The sequence below is a fragment of the Gobio gobio genome, assembly GCF_949357685.1.
Source record: "Gobio gobio genome assembly, chromosome: 9".
NCBI lineage: Eukaryota > Metazoa > Chordata > Actinopteri > Cypriniformes > Gobionidae > Gobio > Gobio gobio.
In genome coordinates this window covers 55,691,165-55,700,635 of record NC_137115.1, presented here as the reverse complement: position 1 = coordinate 55,700,635, position 9,471 = coordinate 55,691,165, and the positions used below count along the sequence as shown (strand labels likewise).

The following is a 9,471-nucleotide window of genomic DNA, read 5'->3' as shown; positions in this document are numbered from 1 at the left end:
ACACACACTCACACACACACACACACACACACACTCTCACACACACACACACACACACACACACACACACACTCACACACTCTCACACACACACACACACACACACACACACACACACACACACACACACACACACACACACATGTTTGTTTTTGTGAAATGTGAGGACATTCCATAGGCGTAATGGTTTTTATACTGTACAAACCGTATTTTCTATCCCCTTACACTGACCCTAAACCTACCCATCACACACACACACACACACACACACACTGCCCCTGTCCCTAAACCTAGCCCTCACAGGAGACTGTGCAGTTCACTTTCTGTGAAAAAAACCTTGTTCTGTGTGATTTATAAGCATTTTGAAAAGTGAGGACATGGGGAACGTCCTCATATTTCACCCTCTTTTTGTAATACCCATGTCATTATACACATTTGTGTCCTGATATTTCACGAAAACATGCCCACACACACACACACACACACACACACACACACACACACACACACACACACACACACACACACACACACACACACACACACACACACACACACACACACACACACACACACACACACACACACACACACACACACACACACACACACACACACACACACACACACACACACACACACACACACACACACACACACACACACACACACACACACACTCTCACACACACACTAACACACACACACAAGCAGCCGTGGATCATCAGGGAACGACACACAGGATTAAGTAAACTTTTGAATGGGGTCATTTACAAATTCAGCTTTTTTTTCTTGTCTTGTGGACTATAAACATCTTTTAAGTCAAATGTCTTGCTCAGGACAGGACTAAATAAGAAATAACATGCATTTTGTGTGATCTCTTATTTTGTTAAAATCATTCACAAATTCTGCAAGGGGTTCACACACTGTCAGGTTCAATCCATATCCATAATTTCATAAAACACAACTTTCCAATGAACCTTTCATTTTAGTCTGAACGTGTGGAGGTTAAAGTGCAGTTATCAACACGTTATGATGTTCACACACACTTATAATAAACACCTCCATCTGTGGCCACCAGGTGGAGACTACAGTGCATGAAATAACACACAACCTGCGTCCGAAATCACAAACTCTCTCCAGTAGGACCGTATTTTTGAATAAGTAAAGACTTCACGGACGCTAAAAAAAATATTTCCACATCCATGTTGTCAAGATCATGTGACCTTCCAGCGGCAGTTATAGTTCATAGTTCAGCTGAATATCAAAACTGTGAATATCAGACTGACTGACTTAAAGCAGCAGCGCACACACACACACACACACACACACACACACACACACACACACACACACACGTCCGTGCTTCTAAAGGGATAGGCCTGTAGTTTTTTTAATGGATAATATATTAATATAACATTCCATACATTATCAGAGCTTGACAGACAGAATTATTTATCTTTTTAGACAGGTTAATTAATATATTATAGCCTAATAAATATTATTAATATATATTTTATAGCTAGGCTATATTAATCATACATAATAAATAATCCTGTCATATAAAGTTTATGACATTAAAACAAATATTTAGATTAAAATGGGACAAATAATTACATGATAATATAGTCATAATTTAAGTAAATAAAAAAAATAAAAAAACATTTTGGAAATTCAAAAAAGTGATTAAATGCTGGGTTAAAAATAACCCAAGTTGGTTTGAAAATGGACTAACCCAGCAATTGGGCCATTTTAAGCAAACATTTAACCCAACAGCTGTGTTAAAACGACCCATTCACTGGGTTAAAACAACCCAATTGCTGGGTTGGTCCATTTTCAACCCAACTTGGGTTATTTTTAACCCAGCATTTTTAGAGTGTGCGATGGCAGATCAGATGACCTCTAAATATCCATTGTACATGGAGGTTTAATGAGATCATTTCAAAGCAGACGTACCAGTTCAGAGAATCAATGACAGGATGAAAAAGCGCACACACACAACGTCACAGAACGTCTCGGAACAGATTCACGACCACTTTTAGGGGAAAATAAACTAGACTCACATAGACTTCAATACAAAATAGCAGCACAAAACAGCGTCCGCACACAGCCGGCAGGCGTGAAGAACTGAGGAAATCACTCGGGTTAAACATGTCAAGTCATTATATGTCCAGCCGGCCTGCCATAGAGTGTGAAAGATACACAAACACACACACACACACACACACACTCTTAACCCGGGGATTAAGATAAAAAAAGATTAGAGTAAAATCAATTAAATATATTTTTGTTCAATAATATTTTTTCTTTTTTGGTGTTTTGAGATAATTTTATGATTTATAATTAATATTTATGCAATAATTATGACCCATTTTTTCCCCATTAACCCATAAGAACCCGGACCAATTTATCCTTATAGGAAAATTATGGGGCATATAAAACAGGCTTAATGGACACTTGTAAGATGTTTCTGCAGTTGTTTTTGAAACACAACCCCTCCTTGTGAGAGATCTGTAATGTTACACATATCGTTAGCCTCATAGCATAATTGCCTAAGTCATTTGTTGGCCCAATTGAGATATCTGCCTAACTTTACTGTGAAAAAATACCTAAAAATGTTTTTTTTCTTGTTTACCAAAAACATTGAAATATGACTTAGGCAATTATGCTATGAGGCTAACGATATGTGACATTGGGCGTTTATGATACATTTTTTATGTTACATATTTGTCACATTGGGCATTTATTTCTCAGTTTAAAAAAAAACATTTAATAATTATTTTGCTAAATAGCAGTTATTTTTTTTGTTTCTTTTCTTTTCCACAACATTTATCAAAATCATGCATATTATTAAAAAAAATTAACAAAACATATCAAGCCATAGGCGGATCTTCCAACACTTCTCCTGCTTGCTGATCATGCGCAGATCAATACCAATCAATATTTCAATTATATTAAACAGTGCTGTTAACATTTTATGAGTCCCAGATTTTATATAAAACAGAAAATATATAACACTAAAAAAAATATTGAATCTGCTAAATTAATTAAGCAGCTCATTAATATTTTTCTTAATATGACAAATACATAACATCAAAATTCCACCAACTGTTGTAAGGTTAACAGCCCGATGTGACATATGTCACCACAATATTTTCATAACTTGTTTTATATCAATTTGTTTAAGAAATGTATTAAAATCAGGTTAAGTGTAATCTATGATAAGTTATTAAAATGTTAGAATTGTTGCATGGGTTGAAACATACCTTTAGTAACAAAAACAAGCGTATTAAAAAATGCTCACACTGCAACATGTGCTAACCAGACAGACCACCATTTTGGTAATGTTGCCATGGCAACAAAAAATGCACAAATTGTCACATGACTGAACCTGGGTGTTCCTGATATGTCACTTAAGGACTTCCTGAGTTGAAATTTAGGGACATTGCTTTAAAAAGACCTTTCCAGATAATCACCAGTGTTTGTGTCACTCGTGTCACTGTGGGTTCTTATGGGTTAAATATAATATATATATATCATTTTGTAATTTTTTTTATTAAAGCTCTATTTATTTTAGAGTCAAGCCTAGGCCTCATGAAAGCTACTTTTTAGATGAGATCGGGGCCATCTGGTGGACACATTGAGTATTTTTATCACGCAATAGCACATTTTCACCACTATAGTGGATATAATATATAATTTTTTTTTTTTTAAATCGTAGCTTCATCGGAATGGTCCGAAACTTGGTGACTTTATTGGTACTTGGTATATGAACACCCAAATAAATTGGGGACAGGATTTGAAAAGTCTAAGTGGTCGTAAAAAAAAAAGTCACACTCAGGATGGGAAATTCGTTTTTTTGTGCATACAATCTACAAATCAGCCAGGATGCAGAAAAAAGGACTCAACAGTGAAGGAGTGAATCTCAAACATCAAGAGTGCAAAACAGACCAAAAACTCTCTCTCACACACACACACACTTGTACACACAAAAACACACGCACACACAAATTAACGCGTGCCATTCCAAAAGCTAATTGTGTTTTTGTGTGTGTGTGTGTGTGTGTGTGTGTGTGTGAGTGTGAGTTTTTTTGTCTGTTTTGTAGGAAATCTGCAAAAAACACATTTTTAAAACACATTTCAAAAACACCTGCAAAAAATCTCAAAGACTATTTATTATAAAGTTTTAGATTTTTTTTTTGTTAGAAATATTGATTTTTTTAATGGATTTGAATATATATTTTAAAAAAATCTCAAAGACTATTTATTATAAAGTTTTAGATATTTATTTTTGTTAGAAATATAGATTTTTTTGTGGATTTGTGTTTTTGCAGATTTCCTGCAAAAACACTCATTTTTGTGTCATTTTTGAGCAAAGAGCACAAGTGTTGTGTACTTTTTTTTCAGCATCGTGGCCGATTTGTAGATTGTACACACAAATATTCAGTGAATTTTTGTGTTTTTGCCGATTTTCCCATTTATTTCCTATGGTCGCTCATTTATAACCGAAGACAATGAACGCTACTACGCTTTTTACGATCAATTAGCATGCTCGAATCATGATCCCATTTTTTTGTGTGTTTGCATATGCTAGAAAAGTCACCAAGTTTCATATCATTCTGATGAAGCTGTGATTTTTAACATTTCAAAACTGAACATTTTCCGGTCAGAAATGACCGAAGAGCACCAGGGGGTTAATCTGAGTGATTTCTTCAGTTATTTACGCCTGCCAGCTGTTTATGGCCGTTGTTTTGTTCCACTATTTTGTATGGAAGTCTATGGGAGTCTAGTTTATTTTCCCCTAAAAAGGGGCGTTGACGAAATTAACAGTAAAGTTCCCAGATATGCTGGTAGTCCGTATGGATTTGAGTGTAATATTCGTTCCCACACTTCATGTTATTTCAGGTTAACAGAATTAAATAGTGCAGCAGGACAGACACATCTGTCTATAATAATATCATAATACACCGATCAGGTATAATATTCCTAATATTGTGTTGGTCCTTGACCCGTCTAGTCATCACAATCTGGCCCTTGTCAAACTCACTCAAATCCTCACGCTTGCCCATTTCTCCTGCTTCTAACACATCAACTCTGAGGACAAAATGTTCACTTGCAGCCTAATATATCCCACCCACTAACAGATCATCAGTGTTATCACTTCACCTGGTCATAATGGTATGCCTGATCGGTGTGTGTATACACATGGATTATCTATTAGTGTGTCATAAGGTTGCAATTGAATCTTAAAGTGTGTATTTATACTCACCTTGATGCTGGAATGAATCTTTCCTTTACCCCGTGGAAATCTGAGCTAAAATACAGAGGAGAGACATGTTCTCATTGACATCAGTGATAGGATATGCACACTAGATGGCGCTGTTAAATAATGAATAATCAGAGGGCCTATGCAACATCCTCTTTATGAGACAGCATAATTCATCCCTTCATATTCCTGTATTACACCACTGTACTAGTTATGTGACCAGATTTATATATCATATTTACTCGGTAGCAAAACATAGTGCTACCATGGTACAACCCACATGAAAAAATACTATATTATAGTAAAATTACTCTAGTAAATACTATAGTGTTTTTGAACCGTACTATATACTACAGTAAATTAACAAAGTGTAGTAAATACTATAATATACTGTAGTATCTTTTCTATAGTATGGTCCAAAAACACTATAGTATTTACTAGAGTAATTTTACTATAGTATTTTTTCATGTGGGAAGTGCAAAATGCATGTTATTATTGTCCAAAAACATAGTACCACCATAGAACATGTCCAAATAATAAAGTAAATGTCCAAAAAGCAGGGCACTGTAATATAAACATGTTTCTTTCGTGATGATAGTTGGTTTAGTGTTCTGTGTACACAAACGTGATCTAAATACGTGACTTAAATCTCTTCCGTTTGCTTATTAAAGGGTTAACAGATGCTGGCGTACGTGCGGCTGCGCGAGTCTCAAACATTAGATGGATTAACGCGGAAGTGCATTAATATCTCCCTCTGCACTCGCTATATAAACAACCAGATAGATTTACATGTACAATACATCTTCTGTGTTACTTAAACACGTATTTAATATCACCAACAAGCACGTCGTTGTCGTTGATTTGTAGTTTAACCGCACAGCATCCTCTCGTGTCACGTGATGCCCTCGTGCTCCGCTGCACCGCGTCGCGCGCTCTGATTGGATCGCCTCACTTCCCTCATGTCGCGTTTCATAATCCTCCATCAGGAAGCTCGGGGTTTGTTTACAGCGATCTAAGCGCTTTATAGACTCGGTGAAACGCCATCAAACGTCTAGAGAGGTTTCTCTGGAATAAACATAGATGAGAAAACGGCTAATAGTGACATTTTTATAGTTTGACGTCATACGTATCCCTCCGCGCACGCAGGGTGGCGTGCCTTTGACGGAAGTAGTCCCGGTAGGTTTGTCGGATCACCTTGAGCTCGCGATCAGAAGCGCATCAGTCACGGCCGACCATCAGCTAACGCAGGTGAGTGTCTTCACAGCAGCACCCACAGGTAACGTTATCAACATCATATTCATATACAGTTATATTCTTCACTAGCACGTTATTGTGTACGGTTTTAGGTGGGGATGTCGTCCGTTAGAGTACCGGCACTGATAAAATAGCGCAGATTCGTTTTTTCTCTAAGTACGTATGTACCCGTGTGAAGGTTTTTCAACTGTTTTTATGTCGTTAATCATATAGAAGTTCGTTTTATATCACTTTCCAGACGTATCTCACTGCGTTTTTCGCTTTTTTGTGCGTTTCTAGTCTTGTTATCGTGTGTAATTTTCATTTTGACAGTTGAACATTTAACCGTCATTCATTTTTGAATTCATCCGAATTAGAATGTTGCGTGCGCGCTCCTCGTGCGGGAGAATGTGACGCAGAGGCGGAACGTGACCCACAGCATGACTACACCAAACACACAGATGATGATTTCGCAGCTTGTTTGCGGTATAAACAGCCCATGTTTTCTTTATTAAGGCGTGCACTGCATGCATTCAGTTATTGGTGTTTAATCTGTGCAACGACACCGGCCCAGAATCGCGCCCTGCGGGCATCTGATGCGCAGTCTCCTCTTTCCTCGCGTAGGTGCATTGACAGATGCTAATTATGATGCTGCATCATGTTCCTGCGAGGGAGGAAATTGACGTTTTTGTGTTTGTTTTGCAAATCACTTCATGCATTTGAAGATTTTATGTCCTGATTCTCAGTTCTAGGTGGATTTATATTTGGTGCATCATTCAGAATTAACCTCCTGGGTGCCATTGTCCTCATAAGAGGACATTTAGTGAATTTCTCTGACACAATACATGAGACTGGATGTCCTGAGCACATTCAGTGCTTTTCAGAGATATCAGGTTTCACCAGAACAACAACTTTTAGAAAAATATTTTTTTTGTGTGTGGTAATTTTACCCACATATTGCATAAGTCTAATGGTATATCATTATATCTTTCATAACATAGTTGAGAAGCAAACAAAGTTTGGTTAAAAAAAATTAAACACCTGTGTCCAACTTACGAGGAAGGATTCGTCAACTTCAAAATGAAGATTTCCTGATGATTTCCTCACCCCAGATGTTAATGTCTTTCTTTCTTAAGTCGGAAAGAAATGACGTTTTTTGAGGAAAACATTCCAGGATTTTTCTGCACATAATGGACTTCAATGGGAACCAACGGTTGAAGGTCCAAATCACTGCAGTTTCAGAAGCTCTGACCAATCCCAGTCTGATCTAGACAAACCATCGGACACAATTACAACACAAATATACTTTTTAACCTCATATGCGCGACTTTTCTTCATGGCGTATGATGTCATCACGTCGGAAAGGTCACATGACGCTGGTGGAAGTACCGACCCAGTGTTAAAACGATCACGCAAAGACTAAATCAAACGTCCTTTACACAAATAAAGGTGAAACAACAATGTCGGACGATTTTAAAGTTGGAGGAGAACATGAGATGGACTTCCACCTACGTCATGTGACCTTTCTGACGTGATGACATCATACGCCATGAAGAAGAACAACACCGGAGTCGCGCATATGAGGTTAAAAGTATATAAATGTGTATTTGTGTTGTAAATGTGGCGATGGTTTGTCTAGATCAGACTGGGATCGGTCAGAGCCTCTGAAACTGCAGTGATTTGGACCTTCAACCGTTGGTTCCCATTGAAGTCCATTATGTGCAGAAAAATCCTGGAATGTTTTCCTCAAATTTATTTATTTTCCACTGAAGACAGAAACGCATGAACATCTGGGATGAGGAAATCTTCATTTTGAAGTGAACTAATCCTTTAACGTATGTAAAAAATATAATTTTTCAAAAAATATATTTTCCAGTTATGCTCTAAACAATGTAATGACATGAGAAAATGGTAAATTCAAAAGAGCTGCGTCCGAAATCACACAGGTACTACATTTGAACTTATTTCGCGACCCTTTACACACACCTTTGCATTAGAATCTCCATTGGCTAGTAAATTTTTTGGTTTAGTCGCCAGAGTGATATACTTTATTATATTATACTTACTTATTTATATATATACATTTCCACCAAATGTATCAATATTAGGGCTGTCAAAAGATTAATCGCGATTAATCACATCCAAAATAAAAGTGTGTTTACATAATAAATGTGTGTGTACTCTGTTAATTATTATTTATATATAAATACACACACATTCATGTATATATTTAAGAAAAAAATATTATTTTTATATATAAAACATTTATATATATATATATATATATATTAGAGTATATACATGCAAATATTTCTTAAATATATACATGAATGTGTGTGTATTTATATATAAATAATATTCAACAGAGTACACACACATATATAATGTAAACACAAACTTTTATTTTGGATGCGATTAATCTTTTGACAGCCCTAATCAATATCTTTGTAAAATGGCACAGCTTTTTAAATATCTGAACGTACACACTTAATTAACATCAGTCAAGCATTAGATTATGTTATGATATTATGATAATCAAGCAGTATTTAATGACAGAACTTAAGTAATTAGAACTGAAACTGTTGGAAAGCATGTATTAATGCATTTTGTCATTTAACTGAGCTTTGGACTGGTGGTGGTGCTTAAGATATTGTTGGTGTTTCTGTAAAAAAAAATTATAATTTATATTATAGGCCTATTATTAAAAGATGATAATAATAAAACAAATCCTACTGCTAATAACAATATACGACGCACTAAGGATTGATTAACTGCTGGGTCCATGAATATTAATCACATTGACAGCATTCGCTCAAACTGATTTGCTGAAATCAAAACAGGGACAAGATGAGCGCCAGCTCCTCAAAGTGAACTGAATTAGTGGACTAACGTAGGGATCGAGGGTTTAGGGGGCGTTATTTACCAGTTCTGAAGCGCTTCTATCCCACCTTTGCACTATAAAATTGGCTCAG

The 9,471-nt window shown here is 36.3% G+C and overlaps 1 protein-coding gene across 6 annotated transcripts in view; it reads left to right on the top strand.

Moving 5' to 3' along the window:
- pkma (pyruvate kinase M1/2a) overlaps positions 1 to 9,471 on the top strand; it is a 44,586-nt gene that overhangs the window by 2,775 nt on the left and 32,340 nt on the right. The window contains exon 1 of one of the 6 annotated variants that reach the window (XM_079825833.1): positions 5,957 to 6,514. The exons of 2 other annotated variants lie outside the window; for them this stretch is intronic. The gene's annotated coding sequence lies outside the window, so the exon portion shown is untranslated. Of the gene's footprint in view, positions 1 to 5,956; positions 6,543 to 9,471 lie in introns of those variants that run through there. 3 more of the 6 variants (XM_079825831.1, XM_079825834.1, XM_079825832.1) reach the window with 3 other exon arrangements.